We start from the raw sequence: 19,735 nt of genomic DNA on the forward strand, positions 1-19,735 counted from the left end.
TGCATGGTGGTGTTTAAACTGGAGTTGCAGTAGGGTTGGGGATTGGAACCAGAGTGCCAGAATAGTTAGAGAGATTGTGGAGGCAGATGTTGGTAAGACCTTGGACAAAGTTAGGTATCAAAAGGTTGAGCATGGTGTAGTAAAATCAAAATGGCAAATACAGGACTGAAAGAGTTGTTTCTGAATGCACATGGTATATGGAGTGAGGTAGATGAACTTGCAGCACAGTCGTAGATAGGCAGGTATGATGTAGGCATCACTGCATCATGGCTGGAAGAAGATTATAGTTGGGTGCTTAATGTCCAAGGATACACATTGTATTGAAAGGACAGAAAGGAAGACAGAGGGGGTGGCGTTGCTCTATTGGTAAAAAACTGAAATCAAGTCATTAGAAAAAGGTGACATAGGGCCAGAAGGTACTGAATCATTGTAGATAGAGGAACTGCAAGGGTAAAAGCACACAGCTGGGAAGTTGTATACATACCCTCAAACAGTAGTAAGGATGTATATATCCTATGCCCTTTTAAACCATGGTGAACACAAGAGGTCAAAACAAACAAAAAAGCCAAAGAGAGGACATATAATAGAGCAAAAATTAGTAGGAAGTTAGTGAATTGGGAAGCTTCTAAAAACCAATAGAAGGCAACTACAAAAGTCAGTAAGAGGATAAAGATGGAATATGAAAGTAAGCTAGCCAGTAATATTAAAGAGAATACCAAAAGTTTCTTCAAATACGTAAAGTGTGAAAGAGAAGTGAGAGTAGATATTGGACCTCTGGAAAACAATGCTGGAGAGGTAGTAATGGGGGACAGAGAAATGGCAGATGAACTGAATAAGTATTTTGCATCAGTCTTCACTGTGGAAGACACTAGCAGTATGGAGGAAGTTCCAGGTGTCAGGGGGCATGAAGTGTGCTAAGTTGCCATAACTAGACAGAAGGTTCATGGAAAACCGGAAGGTCTGAAGGTAGATAGGTCACTTGAACAAGGTAGTGTACATCCCAGAGTTTTGAAAGAGGTGGCTGAAGAGATTGTGGAGGCATTAATAATGATCTTTCAAGAATCACTAGATTCTGAAATGGTTTTGGAAGACTGGATAAAGGCAAATGTCACTCCACTCTTCCAGAAGAGAGAGGGAAGCAGAAGAAAGGAAACTATAGGCCAGCTAGTTTGACCTCAGTGGTTGGGAAGGTGTTGGAGTTGATTATTGAGGATAAGGTCTCAGGGTGCTTGGAGGCTCATGGTAAAATAGACCACAGTCAGTTTAGTTTTCTCAAGGGTAAATCTTGCCTGACAAATCAGCTGGAATTATTTGAAGAAATAACAAGCAGGATAGACAAAGGAAAATTGCTTGATATTGTGTACATGGATTTTCAGAAGGCCTTTGACAATGTGCCATATGTGAGGCTATTTTACAAACTACAACTACAAGCTACGACTGAACACTCTTGGCCTTGGTTCCTCCCTGTGCTCATGGGTCATGGACTTTCTCACAGACCGACCACAGCAAGTCAGAATTGGTAAGCACACCTCCACCACTCTCATCTTAAAAACAGGCACCCCGCAGGGCTGTGTCCTTAACACTTCTAAAACAAAAGAGATGATCATTGACTTCAGGAGATCAAAGGACGGAGTACACACCCCCCTCATATACATGGAGAGATAGTGGAAAGTGTGGAAAACCTAAAGTTCCTTGGAGTTATGTTGTCAAAACAGCTGACATAGACCACCAGCACCTTGCTGCTTGTAAAAAAGGCACAACAAAGACTCTTCTTCCTCAGAAAGCTGAAACAGGCCAAACTCCCACAAAAGCTGTTGCTCAACTTCTACAGAAGCACAATTGAAACCATCCTGACCAACAGCACCACAGTGTGGTATGCCAGCTGCACAGCCGCTGAGCGACAAGACCTGCATCACGTGGTGAAGGCGGCCCAGCGAATTGTCAGGATGGAGCTCCCAGAACTGGACACCATCTATTCCAGCAGACTCAGGAGGAAAGCAATCAGCATAACCAGAGACACCACACATCCCAGCCACTCCCTGTTTGACCTGCTCCCATCCAGCAAAAGGTTCAGGACACTAAAAGCCAGAACAAATAGACTGAGGAACAGCTTCTACCCCAGAGCTGTGGCCTCCATCACACCACTCCCACAGAACAATGACTGAAACTGTGAGCACACACAAGGACTCAAATACTTGCACTAACAGCACTTTGTCCATTACTGTGATATTCTGGTGCTACTGCAACTTATTTTCTGCTACTTATCTATTTAATACTGTTTTTCTATTACTGTCTTGTTTTTATCTACCACTTTATTTAATTGCCTGAGAAGAAGCCAAACAGAGTTGCATTGTATCTATGTATAATGACAATAAAGATCATTTATTCAAGTCCATGGTATTACAGGAGAAATTCTAGCATGGATACAGCAGTGGCTGATTGGCATGAAGGAAGTTTTTTTTCTGGCTAGCTGCCAGTAATTTGTGATGTTCTGTGTTGGGGCCAATTCTTTTTACATCATATGTCAAAGATTTGGATGATAGGATTGATGGTTTTGGTGCAAAGTTGGCTGACAATATGAAGATAGGTGGAGTGGCACATGTTTTAGGGAAGTAGAGTGGCTACAGAAGGACTCAGACAGATTAGGTGAATGGACAAATAAATGGCAGATGGAATACAGGCTGGGATTTGTATGGTCATGCACTTTGGTAGAAGAAATGAAAGGGTTGACTATTTTCTAAATGAAGAGAATTTTTTTTTAAATGAAGTGCAACGCAACTTGGAAATCCTTGTGCAGGATTCCCTAAAGGTTAATTTGCAGGTTGAGTCTGTGGTGAGGAAGGCAAATGTGATGTTAGCATTCAATTCAAGAATGTAATGTTGAGACTTTATAAAGCACTGGTGAGGCTTCAATTGGTGTATTGTGAGAAGATCTGAGCCCCTTATCTTAGAAAGAATGTGCTGAAACTGGAGAGGGTTCAAAGGAGGTTCACGAAAATTATTCCAGGATTGAATGGCTTGTCATATGAAAAGCATTTGATGACTCTCGGCCTGTATTCCCTAGAATTCAGAAGAATGAGGGATGACCTCATTGAAAACTATCGAATGGAGAAAGGCCTTGATAGAGTAGATGTACAGAGGATGTTTCCTACGGTGGAAGAGTCTAAGTCTAGAGGGCACAGCCTTAAGGTAGAGAGATGTCCATTTAGAACAGAAATGAGGAGGAATTTCTTTAGTCACAGAGTAGTGACTCCTGACTCTGTGGAATTCTTTGCCACAGGCAGCTGTAGATGCCAAGTCTTTATGTATATTTAAGGTAGAGATTGATAGATTCTTGAATGGTCAGAGCATGAAGGGACATGGGGGAAAAGGCAGGAGATTGGGGTTGAAAGGAAAATTGGAATAGCCATGATGAAATTGTGGAGCAGACACGTTGTGCCAAATGGCCTGATTCTGCTCCTATGTATTATGGTTTTATATCCATCCATTTTGATGGAAGCCTATTATCTAGCTCCTTGTCAGATACCCCTTGGAATCTCTTATATCTCAAATTTCCCTCAATGCTTCGTTCTACTACTTCAACACGAAACAAAACGCAATTCATTTCAGTAGAAATGTTTTGCTTTTAATCTATTCATCCTGGTTTTCCCCATTATTTCTGACTCATGCAAATAACTGATATAACCAAGATTGAACTAACTGTTTTGTGGTTATTAGGATTTATTTAGAGCAAGGATATAATATCAACAATTTCCAGCTCTCAGGAACCATCGCTGTCTACTGAAGTTTGGAAGATTACAGCCGGTACCTCAGCAGTTTCCTCCTCTGCTTTCCTCATCAGCCTAGATTTCATCTTTGGTCTTTGTGCTGTTGGCTAAAAAGAACTACAATCTGTGAACAGGCATGGAAGTGGCAATTTTGTAAGACTGTCCCTGCAGCTGCCATTTTGTGAACTGTTTGATGAAATGATTCTTGCTCAGGGATAATTTAATCAGAAAGCAGTTGAAAGTGACTATCAGAAGTTTCTGTTAATGATATGTTTTGCTCAACATGAGAGTATTCTCAGATAAGAAGCTGTTTAATGTGTAAAATGGCACATTTGCATAAGTAACTTCTTTATCAGTCAGAGTTAAATAAACAATAGAAGTCACCTAGGGCACGCAGTTGGAGATGAAGGCTATAAGATAAAACTGCCCTGGGCTATATCCATTGGGAACTTGACACAGGTCGGTCAAATGACATCTAGCCAACAAAATTGAAACCTTATAGATGGACCTGTTGAGGAAAAGTATAAGCATAAATGATCTTGGGAGTTCAGGCAGTGAACCTTTCAAGAGACCAACTGTCATGGATATGGAGGACCCCACTTCAGACATGTGGAACCACATTTAGATCACATCTATTATTTGGCCAGTGTAGACTTTTTCCCAGGTAATTCCTTTTCTATTCTTTGATTATCTGTGGAGGGTCAGGGAAACTTAGTAGATGTGCATATAGTTAGTTTGTAAACCCATGCGCTTGTGAACTGAGCCAATAAAGGTAATTGCCAGTAAATCCAGATTCTCTCTGTGCCTTAATAATTATTATTACTAAGGGGTAATCCTTGCAAAGGAAGTTTGTTCCTGATCAGCCCTACCCTTTTGCTAATTTTTTAAAAATGTTTACTGCCTTGTTCACCTTGCCTCTTTTATTTCTTTATTTTACTTCCATTCTGAACTTCTTATCATTGGCCTAGTTCTCAATATAGTGGAATCCGACATCAGTTATTTGCTCTATTTTTCTGCTTTATTTTACCCTATCTCTTTCAATTTGCCTTCTCCCTCATATGAATGGTAATGTGCTTGAACTGTCGTTGACACATCTTTACTTTAAGGGCTTTGCACAGATCAGTAACAGTTTTTCCTGCCAAGTTTTAATTCCAGTTTATCTGAGCAAAATCTGTTCTCAACCTATTGAGTCTGGCCTTTCTCCAAATGACTATTTTTACCTTGGAGCAACTGCTTTAAACTTATGATATGATTTCTGACTCTCAGATATTTTCCCTCTGGTAATTGCTCATCTTGGCATGATTCTTTTCCAACAACTGTAATAGGCTGGATCAATCAGACTCGACATTTCGAGTGTCCAGGGGATGTGGTAATAAGCGTACAAGCACAACAAAGTAACTTAAGCTAAATTTATTATCATAAAATAGAAAGCACAAATAAACCACACAAAATACTACATGGCCAATCACAAAGATTTCAGTGCTCACAGTTCCTAGTCACCACTTGATTGCTGCTGTGGTCCGGGCAACTCCGAAATTCAACTCACTTGTGAAATCACCCCTGAGTTCTAGACACCAATTGTGATTTCTGGCCCTCGGCTGAAGTCCAACAAAACCAGGGAAGGCACCCCGATAAATGCAAGTTTCACAAGGCAGAGTGACCCAGGAAGGCTATACTGGCTTTTGAGGGGGTATAGAGGAGGTTCACCAGGTTGATTCCAGAGATCAGGGGGTTAGAATATGAGGGAAGATTGAGTCACCTGGGATTGTACTCACTGAAATTCAGAAGAATGAGAGGAGATCTTATAGAAACATATAAAATTATGAAAGGGATTATTAAGATAGAGGCAGGAAAATTGTTTCCACTGGTAGGTGAGACTAGAGCCAGGGGACATAGCCTATTCGGAGGAGTAGAGTTAGGATGGAGATGAGGAGGAACTGCTTTTTCCAGAGAATGGTGAACCTGTGGTATTCTCTGCCCAATGAAACAATGGAGACTACCTCAGTAAATATATTTAAGACAAGGTTGAATAGATTTTTGCATAATAGTGGAATTAAGAGTCATGGGGGTAAAGGCTGGTAGGTGGAGATGAGTCCAGGCCAGATCAGCCATGATTTTATTAAATGGTGGAACAGGCTCGATGGGTCAGATGGCCTACTCCTGCTCCTATTTCTTATGTTCTTATGAAGGATACATTGTTCCATATGATGACATAGTTTGGGCCATTGATCCTGGCATCCTGCTCCTCCTGGGAAGCTAAGAGTTGTCTACGTAGCCCATCATGGAATGTGATAAGGCTTGGGGTGTTATACGGCCCAGTTATTGGGATTTATGGCAGAACGCCGTCATTTGATATGGCTGCACAAAAGGGAATGTTGAACCTCTCTAACATGGTATCCAGACTGTTGCCCATTGCCCTATAACATTCCTCCCTTACCTCCTTGTCTTAGACAAGTTTGGTATATCAACAGAGTGGTAATGATTGTTTAATTCCTTGCAAAATGGAACCACTTTGAGTCAATGATTTGGGATTGATTGCTGTCAGCTAGGGGCACTTGATTGTGTTTTGCTTGCCCTGACATTTCCAATTGATTGTTGTGTCTTCTGATGACTGCTGTGTCAAGTGTTTTGCAAAAAGTTCATTAGCAATTGAGACTGATGTACGTGCAGTGAGAAATGGTTGACTGTCGTGCTGAGGTGGTTGCTGTTTTGCTCAAATGGAGTTTAGAATTGACCGCATGCACTGCTGGCTTGACCAAAGTGTCCAGGCAACTGAGAAAAATTGTGAACTAAGAGTTTGGTGAAATTCACTAGGCTTCTGTTTGCTGTTTTTACTGATAGCTAAGTAAACAATGTGACTAGGAGTGTTACTTCTTGGTCACATACACGTATAGTTCAAATACAGCAAATGGAGCTTTCCTTTGAATTATTGGGGGTGAAATTGTTAATCTTTAGTAGCCCTGTTCCCTAAAGACTTTATATCCTTTTCTTAAGAACTATATCTTCCAGATTTTGCCCTACAATTAGCCTGGCAGGCTGTGGACCTAACTATTGCAAAACTTATTGACAAGACAGAATACTTCATGTGGATCTGTGATATAATGCCCAAATACCCCTATCCTTACCCCCACCACCCCTTGTATCACTCATTCATCTTTCCCAGTTACATTTGGCTGCGATAAAAAAAAAGAATCTCATTTTCAGACTTCATATCTTTGTACTTGCACATCTCTTGCACTTATATTGCAAGAAGAGCTTTTAAAATTTCTAGGTTGATTAACTCATTAAAGTTTCCAAGGAGCTTTCTGCACGAGTCACAAAAACTACTAATTTAAACATGCATAACAAACAGGGATTACACAATTGCTGTGTACCATCAGGGAAATGCATACATTAATTAACCTTGCTCCCAAATGAAAATGTACACAAAAAAGGGAAAAGTCTGAAGCATGGCTTAAAGCTCTCAACATCCATAACGCAGATGCAGTCAATAACACAGCAGCAGTAAATCCATTATTGCACTCGTGGAAAGCATCTAAAGCTGTACAGGCAATTTTCCATCACTTATTTAAGAAAGATGTGAAGCACGACTTCCTGAGCTTGAGTGACGTCAATCACCTTTCAGTACAAAGGCAAAATGGGCTTGAAGTACTTTAATAGCATTTATATTATTTATTTATTTTTAATCGTACAAACTCGTTGCATAGAAAGTGAATGTCAATTCAATACAGGAATAACGTATCAAGTTCCAGCAAGAAAGATGTGAGGGTATTGTACAACCACATTGAGAATCCTAGTATCTGCACATTGCAGAGATGGCTGGGCAATTAAAGAGCTTAGAAATCTGGAAAAGGAATTTAAATAGAAGCTGAAATATGACTGAGGAACAGAATGCGGAAACAAATCTAGAAAAAAAACAGGAAAAGGACTGCATTCCTTGGGTTTAAAAGTCTGCTGAATGCAAATATGACCTCAACTTTTAATTAAAATATATGGCAAGGGGGTAAGATATTATCTTGAAATTTCTCAACTGTTTTTGTATTTTTGATGACTTTGAAAGATAGGTTTCACTCACCAGGCTGGCATTCATCACCCATCACTAGTTACCTCTAGACTGGCTGTCAACACCATAGGCAATAGGTGATCCTAGAGTCCATCCAGGTAGAGAGTTCTGAGATCTTGAGACAAAGGTAGTGATGGGAATTCTATTTGTTCCTGTCAAGTTGGCATGTGGCTTTAGATTCAGATTATTGTCATCTACATCAAGGTGCAATAAGTTCTTTGCTCGCATGGAACTCACAGAGTAAAGAGGATACTTGGTAATATAGCAATAATATGGCAACAGGTGCAAAACAATAATATGCTGCAAACTATTGTAGTGCAAACTAAGGTACTGTGAAGAGAAATTCTACAATAGTGGAAGAGATAGAATTAAGGGTTTTAAGCTGTGGCATCACCATTGGGAAGGAGATGTAAAAGAGGGGATTAGTTTAGTTTTGATGGCAGTGAGGGACAAGCTGCACTTGAGTCTGGTTGTCTGTGCTTTCAAGCTCCTCTATCTATCATGTCTTAGAAGGTAGAAAAAAATTGAGGATTGGCATGGTTACAGGCATCCTTGATGATACTATTATTCTTCCTAATGAAACAGACCATGAAGATGGACTGGAGAAAAAGAAGTGTTGAGCCTGTGAGGGGCTGGCCTGTGTTTACCACTCTCTGCAGGTTTTGACAGTCCAGAGCTGGTGTTGGTTTCTCCATGCCTATGTTGCCCTTGTCTTTCTGGCTGACAGTGATTGCTAGTTTTGGAGTTGCGTAGAAGCAGCTATAAGTCAACATCTACAGGAGCCTCCACCTTCAGACGTTGTTAACAATAATTCTGAATTGTCTAGTAACTACAAATGTCATGCATTTCAGTATTCTTTTCGATGCTGAATCAATCTTTTCTTATTTTTGACATACGCACATTTAAAGAAAGATGAAGCCCTTATACATGAGAGGCAGATAAATCTGTTGCAGTTCACTCAGAAGATAATGAAAAATATCTATCATTGTTATTGTGTGGAAATCACGCAGATGTTGATTGTGACTGTTACAATGCTTAGAAGAAGAACTACTCCGTTCAACAGCATGACTTGCAGTAATGTCCAAATGTAATACGCATGTATAAGTCTTCAATTAGTGATACCACTGCTATGAAAAGGAGTGGCTGCATGTTTGCTCCACAGATATTGAGGACCCATAGATTGACTCAATGTAATAATTTTCTTAATACATTCTTCACTAATTATATTCAATCATGTCAGATTTTACATGACATCAATATTGAGAGATAACTTTCTTGAGTCATTTCAAATTAGGAACAAAAGTCCTTTTGAAGACTGTTTAGTGCTACAAGGGCTTGAATGGTGTGTTTTATTGAAGGCAGGGATAACAACTCAACGCACCTTCATTGTAAGATTTCATAGAAACTAGTCAACTGGCTGTCCTACACACAAAACGCAGGAGGAACTCAGCAGGCCAGGCAGCATCTATGGAATCTATGGAAAAGAGTACAGTCGACACATTGAGCCAAAACCCTTCAGTCCTGTTGAAGGATTTTGACCCGAAATGTCGACTGAACTCTGTGCTGTGCCTATGCTGGCTGCTTTACTGAAGCAGTGAGATGTGCAGACAGATCCCATGGAGGGGGGATTGGTTTGTGAGTTGTGCTGAGCTGTATCCACATCGCTATGCAGTTTCTTGCAGTCACGGGTGGACCAGGTATCATGCCAAGCTGTGATGCATCTTAACAGGAGCCTTAAGTAAAGTAGGGGAGCTCTCATCAAGACTGGTGTTGACTTTACTTCTGCTCAGAGTGACTTCATGCAAAAGCTAGTAGATGTGCTGAAGCATTGTCTTCTATCATGGGAATATTTGGTGTATTCGTGGACAGTATTTCCACTTCTCAGATTGATAAACTTAAAAGATCCAGTAGCCAAGCTGTTTATAACTGTTAAATTGTTCAGCTATTTAAGACAAAGTCTGAAACTCCCTTTAGTTGGGCCACACCTGATCTGTGTCTTAGCTCCATTCACTTGCTTTGGTTCCATGCCACTAACTACCCTTAGCTTTCAAAAGACTCTTCACTCTCAGCTTTGAATGTAACAATTCTCTTAGGATCTGTGTTTCTCTGGATAATGAGACCTAAGATTCCTATTGCACTTTATGTGGCAAGGTGCATCCTGGCGTCAACACTAAGAAGCCTAGCTTTGATTTTAATACCATAGCCTTTTCTCCTGGATGCTCCCAGCCACATAAACTGCCAGTGCAGTGGCTCTTTCCTCAATAGTTCAACTTGATAGAATTCACTCACTCAGCAGCTTGAGGGTAACCCATTGGAGGCTTATAAATTGCATTTTAATGTAAGATTGTTTAGGGGGTCAAGGCAAGGGAGTATTCATCCCTAAAACCATTGTGGGAGGCAAACCTCCAGACCCCTTTAATGGGATTAAAGGAGAAAATTACAGATTCTGCTCAATCCTCATTTCTCAGGATACTGTATTCCGGCAAAGAGACTAGTTGAAGGTCTCTCTGTTGTACCTGTGTCTGCATATATGGCCATGCAGTATCATTACATAGCCTCACCTTGTTCTCTGGATGTATTGGCTGGGTTAATGGAAGGTATGTAATGCTATTTAAAATTATCCTATATCATGCACTGGAATGGTAAGAAAAATGTATAAGAATGCTTCTAAAGACTCCTTTCTGAATAAAGGGCCTTTAATGTTGACTTAATTGAATAAACTTAGTGATGGGTAAAAATGAGAATGGGAAAGAAGAGATCATAGGATGCCTCATCATTCCCCAACTGGAAGGAAATTTGGCTGCTTAATGAAGCTCTCAGATATTCGTTACACTAAGGAATAACAGCTCAAGAATCTTTTACACAGCAGGAAGAGAACAGAGCAATACCTCGTGTAGGTTTTCAGCAGGACATTGTATCCTATTATCTATCTGTCAGGAGAGTATTTAAAACGGCATGTTTGGGCACACAGGTCTCTCCTACATTTCTGTTGCCAATATAGCACAGTTTTAAAAGGCTAGATTGTTTTGAGCTGAGACCTTCAACTGACATTCCATTCAAAACTAATTTCACAATGTTACTGCTTTTTTTAAACGAGAAAGCCAGCCTCACTCCTAGTCAACCTATGTCTTCATTTCAATAGCAGAGACTTAAAAATGAAGAAAACACCCTCTTAAATAGTGCTTTTCATCCTAATGTATTTTATAATTGACTGGTCTTTTTTTTCCCACTAGTTATTGTTATTAGGTTCCTTAAGGTTGTTATAGCTGGGGGGTGGTAGTGGGGATAAGCTCCCACTACCTATTAAATGTTCCCAACGTCATGTGTCTCAAATAGCCTCTCACAACTAGTCTTGCTCCTGGCTTGTAGTTTAGCTATTAAGCCCAGTGGAACCATTTCTACTGATAAGGGAGGGTGCAAAGGTGGGTTACAGGCACCTTAAAACCAGTTGGTTTGGGCAGATCGGGCTTGTCAGCCATGGTTAGCAGCTCATCTAGGAAAAGGATAACTAATCTCAAGCCTCTGCTGCCTTGCAGTTATACCCACTCATGGGGAAGGCTCTGGGAGTTGAGTTCAATGATGACTGGCAACGCCTGTGACGCTGCTGGTGCCAAAGTCATTCGGTTTCTGTCATTCCGTCGGATTAATTGGCTGAGTGAAGAGGGGAAGCCGATTGCATGGGGAATAGCTTGCTCCCATGTTGTACTTCCCTGGCTTGTGTATCAAGGAAACAGCAGGATCGCAACATCCATGGTTGACCTCAACCAACGGAGCACCTCCTCCATTGTTAAAATGTATAACCATGAATTGGCATGGTGGTTGTTTTTGCATAACACAGTATAATATTCGTGTCCCTATAAAACTCTTCAAATGTGGTCTGAAGTTCCACTTAAACAACAGAATAGTAGATTAGCAATTAGATGATATGATTCCATTCTAATATGCTGTGTTTAATACACCTTACTGAGAGCAATGTCACAAGAGGATAACTACTGGCTTCAAATAATTGGAACTACTTAAGTGCATGCAATGCCCAAAATGCCAATAGTCTCTTAATCTTTACATAAACTACTATAGTATTTACAAGAAAAACCTAGTACTTATTCAGTAGAAAACTGGTCAGTGAATCTTTCAATGAAAAGGCTGGTATAAATACAACAATATTTGTATTTTAATAAATTGAAACACAGGAGGTGTAATTACACTTCAGTGTGAGTGGAAATAGCGGAGGATGAAAAAGCAGCTGACGTGGCATTAACATGATGGTTGGTAGATAACTGGTCATTGAAATTGTTCTGTAATTAGACTAGGATTAAATCAAGGGATTGCTAGGCAGCACAGCTCACAGGGCCGGAAGGGCCAATTCCGCGCTGTATCTCAATAAATAAACGGAAAATTCAGGCAAAGTGAGAAATGAGTGGCTGGTTCATTCTGTAATGCTACCTAGAATCAATCTCATCATTATGATATTTTCAGTTCTAAGACAAACTTTTTGTTCTGTGTAACACTATTTGTTTCACTATTCCAGTAGTTCATTATTGCAATGGGCATGCTTGGTGAATGTTCTGTCTTCCTTCAAGTGGTGCTGGACTGAGCATTCAGAATAGGGATCTTAATGACTGGAAGTTCATGGACAAGTTTGCTTTATCCCATCTCTACTTTGCAATCCAATAACGAGGATCATCACGTTTCATTAAAAGCACTTTCAATAATCAATTAGCATGATTTATAAACCATTATTTGCACTGTTTAACCTGAGATGAAGGAATAGCTTTACTTTAATATTAGTATCCAATGAAAATATGACATATTAGGAAACAAGAAAGGATAACAACATCTTTTCTAGAATGGATGATTTCAAAATTGATTGGGTGAGAGCCTGGAGCTCATTTAAATTAGGCTGATGATGTGGAGGTTAGTTTTAGACTGCTGAGAACAATGTAATTTGAGTGGGTTTGGTGTAGGCCTGTGATGTTGTCCCCACATTTACTTATGACCCAGATAATTCATATCCAATAAAGGTTTGATTCAAAAGATGACAGGGTTGAGCACCTGAAAGAAGCAATCTGGCTTTGGACTTACAGGTAAAATAAGCGTGGCTTTGGGAGGTGACAGTGAAATCAATTATTTTGGAGTTGAACGGGAAGTTGGAGATAGCGCTGCTGTGAGCAAACCATATAGATAATCCTTCATTACTGTTCCAAAATTCTGTAACCTAATTTGCAGAAAGTGTGTGTCACTGTGCCTCACAGAGGCATGAATTCAGCTTTGGCATGTGTAATGCCATCTGCACAGATGACTCACTAAGAATGAGCACTTTGTAAGTGAAAAGACATTCTGCACAAAAAAAAACATTAAAAGCTTCTACCAGGATAGATAAATGACATAAAAAGGACTGAATGCTGGCCAAGAAATGAAAACAAAGTTTATTCATGCACAAAATACAGTAAATTTAAGTTACATGAAGTATATTGTATAAATAATCACAGTACACTTTAAAGTAACAAGAACTTAGCTTATTTATTGAAGAAGCCAATTAATAGCAATGAATCGTAGGATCGTTATGGCACAGAAGGAGGTAAATTCGATTCATGCTGGCTATTTGTAGAACAATCCCGTTTTATGGGGAAAGATCAAAACAGGAATTTGTCAGATCTTCTGAGTGAGGCTTTGGCTGAGAAACAAAGTTGTCCAGAATGCTGTGAGAAAAATAAAACATCAATACCATGATAAAGATAAGATACACTTACATTTTGTATCTTCAGCGTTGCAAGTTAAATGATTAAGTCAGGCCCTGAAAAAAACATCTAAAGAGCTTTAGTCTCAGGTATGGGCGGGTGGAAGTTTGTTGATCAGAGAGTTTTGTCTGAATAAGTATGGCACTGGCCTTGCCTGCACCCTGGCAATGAATCAGACATGTGCTGGTGCTCTGTGGTGGCTGATGGTCGGTGTGGAGTTGCTAAGGGAAAGGGCTCATTTCCATGTTGTAGCTCTCTATGACCTGCTGATGATCAGTGAATCCATTCCTGATGAGTGCTTTGAAATCCAATTTTACATTATACTGTATTGTCATTTATTAGAACAATATTGCTGAAACTCGGCATATATTTCATTATTAATTGGAAAGGATTGGCTGTTGTTTTGACGTGCATTCATTCTCTGCTTTACCAGGCAGAACACATACTAACTGTCATTCACGTTGTGGGCTGGAATCATTCAGTGACTACATTGTACAGTTTTCACACATATAGAGCAAGCTCTTTGTTTCTTCCATCATTTCTGTTATCATCGTCACTTACTCTTCCAAACTATTGTACCATAAAAATGGATGTATTTCTGTCACAGAAACTACTCTGTAATATAACTGGACATATACCTGTCACAATACATACACTGCAAAAATAACAGAATATATGCCTGTCAGATTTCAATATCAGATTATTGTAAAATAATCGGACATAAATCTGTCAAAGCCCATATGGTAAAGAGTAACAAGGTATAAGTGCATCATGAAATAGATATTCTAAAATAGCAGGGCTTATACCAACTTGAGTGTGATCATTATATTCTCTGCTGAACTATTATTCGATAATAACTGGATACATATTTTCCATAGTAGAGACACTGAAATGCAATGAGACATGCACTCAGTTGTCACTTTAGTAGGAACCTCCTGTACCTAATAAAGTGGCCACTGAGTGTATGTTCGTGGTCTTCTGCTGCTATAGCCCATCCACTTCAAGGTTCAACATGTTGTGCATTCAGCAGTTCTCTTCTGCACACCACTTTGTAATGCATGGTTATTTGAATTAATATTGCCTTCCTGTCAGTTTGAAGCAATTCATCCATTCTGCGGTGACCTTTCTCATTAACAAGAAGTTTTCACCCACAGAACTGCTGCACACTGATTGTATTTTTGTTTTCCACACCATTCTCTATAAACTCTAGACACTGTTGTGCATAAAAATCCCTGGAGATCAGCTGCTTTTGAGATACTCAAACCACCCTATCTGGCACCAACATTCATTCCACAGTCAAAGTCACTTAGATCCTATTTCTTCCCCATTTTGATGTTTGGTCTGAACACCGACTGAACCTCTTGGCCATGTCTGCATGCCTTTATGCATTGAGTTGCTGCCACATGATTGGTTGATTAGATATTTGAGTTCATAAGCCGGTATACCTAATAAAGTGGCCACTGAGTGCACATCTGCCACATTGTGTAAACTGAAAACTAACAAGACATCACATATCCCGTATATACCATACACAATTGTGAAGAAATATAAAATTGACATCAAGAATGCTGAGATGACAAGAAAAGTATTCATTATTTGAAAAACATTGCAAAATAACTGAATATATATTTAGCAAATATATGGAGAGAAAGTAAAATGGCATTAATGTAATTACTTTATCACCCAAATCCTTTGCAGCCACTGAATAATCTCTGAAGTATTTATTCCTTATGATTTTGTGTTCAGATATAGCAGCAGTCTTGCTCAAAGCATAGCCTAACAACCAGCAACAAGGTTGCTGTGTGCATTTTTTTTTTGGTTTCAAATATTATTGATGCCTTGGGGACAATGTCCCTACTTTTCCTAAAGTATTTACAAGCTTTTTTTTTGCACAATGCAAGAGTGGATCTGACGCTTAAGTCCTTGCAACAATTCGCGTGGCAGGAACACTCTCCCGAGAGAATTGTTGCTTTCTCTTTATCCAATGTGAAATATTGAACTGAGATTGCAGAACTAAAATTCTGAAAACTAATCAGTGTCTCAAGGCTTTGATGTGAGCTCTGCGTTAGTGCAGGTGGAAATATCCACAAGCAAGTGCAGCAACAACATGGCTGTGCAAACATCTTTTTGAAGTAGTTCTGTGTATGTAAGTAGACAAATAAGTTACCCTGAGAGGGTTTAAATAACCTTGCAGCAAGGACCTTAGCTGAATACCCCCCCTCCGATGAGACTGGATTGTTAATGCTTAATGCTAAGTGTTGTTTTGAAACATTGAAGAATATAAATGCATCCAGGATAAGCAAAAGTTTCATTACTGTCACCTTATAGGGGTGTTGAATTTTGTACACTAGTTGGCAGACTTGGGATAAAAGAGCTGGCAGTGTGCCAGAGTTGCTTTCCTTCTAACAGCACGGAGTTTTCCTGCTGGCACTGACGCCAGGTAGTCCATGCTTTCTTAATTTGGTCAGGCCTTTCTGCAGAGCTTGACATCTTGGGAACAGTTACTTGTGGAGTGTAGCAAGTGATTTCAAAAGTGAGTGAGGCCTGCTGGGACTTCCTGCAGGGCTTGAGATTGTGACTTGTAAAGTATAGCACCAGATTTAAAAAGCAAGCGGGACTTGACAGGCATGAGATCGTTTGTGTTATTAAGCACTTACAAGGGCCAATTTAAAAATGTAAGCCATTGTGGGAGTGGGATAGAGTTAGAGTGGGGAACTGAGGCTTCAGCTCAAGAGGCTTTGGTGAGAAAAGATTGAGGCTAGGTTAGGGATACTGTCAAGTTTCTCTTCTTTTTCTTCCTTAGTGAGAATGGATCCCAGGTCAGTGGTGTGCTTTTCATACAAGTGACTGAGGAAAACATTACAGTGGGCAGGGTTTCAGATTTGTGGATCACTGGAAACTCTTCTAGGGAAGGTATGACCTGTAGAAAGGGGACAGATTACACCTAAATATAAGGAGAATCAATATCTTTGCAGGCAAGTTTGCTGGAGTTATTGGGAGCGGGGTTAAATTAACTTAGCAAGGAAATGTGAACCAAAGTGTTAGGTCAGAGAATGGGGTGGATAAAGTTGGTTGTAATGTGTAGAGAGATTATAAGGAAGGATAGGCAGTGGATTAGACATAAATGCAATCAGTTGGATGGGTTGAAGTGAGTTTATTTAATGCAAGAAGTACCAGGAAGAAGGATGATGAACTTAGAGCATGATCCAGTAGATGGAACTATGATGTTGTAGCCATTACAGAGATGACTGTCAGAAAGAAAGGAATGGCTGCTAGATGTTCCAAGGTTTAGATGTCTGAAAAGGGATGGGGGGGCGTTGGTAAAAGAGGCAGAGTAATGGTATTGCTAATCAGTGATAGTATAACACCTGCAGAAAGAGGAATTCATTGGGGTATACTGAGTCAACGTGGATGGAAGTCAGAAACAGGAAGGCAGCAATTTACGTGCTCCCTATCCCCAATAGCAATAGGGACACAGATATCGGCAGATTTTGGAAAGGTGGAAAAATGACTGGGTTGTTGTCATGGGTTACTCTAACTTTCTGAATATTGGCACCTCCTTAGTCAATAGGTGTAGATGGGGCAGAATTTGTTTGTGTCCAGGAAGGATTTCTGACACTATATGTAGATAGGTTGAACTTTTCACTGCTTTATTACTCACATGGAAGGAGATACCCCTTTCAGTGTATGTTTCCCATGCCCTGCTGACCTGTTTGCTTTCTCGTTAGTGTTTCCTGAAGGTGTGATGAGACCTGCTGTGAAGTTACCTCAGACCTAATTGAATGAGACAAACTCTTCTCTTCTCATCACCATGAGTCTGATGCTGAAGTTTGCAAGGCTGAGCCAATTTTTTAAAAGCAATATTCCAACTTTCTCTCCGACACCGCATAGTCATCTTCCATGGGATTTACACCAACTACTTCCACAGTCATGGTGTCAGTAAGTGAAATTCCTATGTAAGTAACTCATTTAACCTTTGGAAGGTAGCAATTATCTTCCTTTGCTATAATGGCAGGACAGAACAGGGCATAGAAATTCACTCCTGGGATATTCAAAGTAGCTTTCTTGTTGACATTGCTCCTTTAAGGTCAAATTAGTTAACTTTAAAGCTTTTATTCTTTTGAAAACAGCAAGGTCATACTTGGAGTGTGTACTGCAACTACACAATATTGGAATAAAGCCAATGAGAATCATATGGAAAAATCTATTCCCCTTTCAGGCCAACACCGTAAACTAACCTTAGTACAACAATAGTAAATAATTGGATTTCTCAGTCTCCGAGGGCACTACAATAGGGGAGGTGTGGGTGGAGGAGAAAATGGGCGGAGTTGTACTGAGAATGATAAAACCAGAGAAATATATATTAATCAAGTGTGTTTAATCAGTATTGTATAGAAGTAGAGAGGGGAAAAAACTAATTTTGTTTGGATTAGCAGAACACCTCTCACTACTATTTGTGTCTCAGATTTCTCAAAAAAAAATTGATGAACTTCAGTGTAATGCTGAAAAGCTACTGATTGTTAAGTTCTACAATTGAATCAATTTTCCACTCCAGCTCTATAAATTGAGCAATCTCATGGCCATGTCTAATGATCTGTAGATGTGGGCAGTTAGATAGAAGTTTATATTCATACTGTTTCCTTTGCCCATGGTCTTTCAGATCAAGAACACCATCTTGTACTTACATAACATTTTTAAAGTACCCCAGATACTTCATATGATCACAGTCAGGCTAAATCCAATACTGAGGATTTGGTGTTGTAAAATGAAGGGTGTTTAGAATAGAACACTGGTCAATGCGTTGAGTCTGAAAGCAACAGTGTTAGCCACAACAATAAAATGGTATTATACAGAGAGAAGAATTCAACCAAACTGCTTCTTTTATTACCACTTGTGCAGCTCTGCATTACATACTTGAACTTGTACTGATGCTATTCCTCAAATCTGAAGGTGAACAATCAGGACCTCTGCCCCACCCTGGAATCTATCTCTTTGCAGATTAACAGTGGGGATCTGGACGATGACCCAAAAAAGAATCTATGACTTTACTTTCCACATTCACTGCAGAGGTTAAATTCAGCACTTTTTTTATCTATGTTTTCACTCACATCACTCACTGCATTTACCCCTCAGGCATTTGGTTTAGTATTCACCATTACTGAAACTGATGGCTTTATCCTGTCACATTTTAGTTGTCATTAATAGATGATTATGTTTTAAAATTTTAATTGTTAAACTTGCAGAAAATGATAGCATGTTCCTATTTATAGTTACAGTATAGCAATTGTGTATTTAATTTATCATAGTTGTAATCCAGCAGATTTAATTATCTAAATTCTGCCTTCATCAATGATGGCTGAACTATCAAACTGACACTCTGCAGTCTCTGTAGTGTCTCATTGCTAAGATATACCAGTTCCAGCTTGCTCTATCCCTTGATGGTTAGTGTAATGCTTTCTATTTTAATTAAAGATCTCACACAGACGTAACATGACATTTCTCAGCCGGATGGTTTAAAGAGAAATGAGGTTAGGTGCATTCATAATCAATATTGCAGCTTCTTCTCAATGGCTAAATGAGAGAAAGATTCAGTGTATGTAGTAATAATAATCTCATTGTTGAAATACATTTATATTCATTCCATTTCAATTATCCTGATTAAATTAAAAACCAAGATTTGAATAATGAATCACAATGAAGGTTGAAAATTTAAGAGCCTTATTTTCCTCCATTGAATAAATTTATTGAAAATAAAAGGTGTGAGTAAAATAGAATGTCATTTTAATAGAAAGTACTAACAGACTGTTCATCTGTGCTTAAGGCAGCTCTAAGGGCTCCTTGCAACCCAAAATGGGATGTCATTAACAAAAATAAAGGGAAAGAGCTAATTTTGTTCACATCTATTCTAATGAAACCTTGCGGCACATTGCAGTCTCTTGGTCAAATCAGAAACTAACTCCAGCACAGACCAGCTGCTGGTCCTAATGTCCCTCCACCTACCCTCAATCAGAGGGCGGGTCTAGTTTCAGTTATTTTAATAGCTGTACCAAGCAGTTGCCAATAAGGCCTATTCCTGGAAATAAACATTGCTGTGAAACACAGAGGGAAGTTTGTGTCTCGAAGTAACATGCATTCTAAGTTCCATTTTGACCTTACAGTTATTTTTG

This window comes from Hemitrygon akajei, chromosome 5 (genome assembly GCF_048418815.1).
Source record: "Hemitrygon akajei chromosome 5, sHemAka1.3, whole genome shotgun sequence".
NCBI lineage: Eukaryota > Metazoa > Chordata > Chondrichthyes > Myliobatiformes > Dasyatidae > Hemitrygon > Hemitrygon akajei.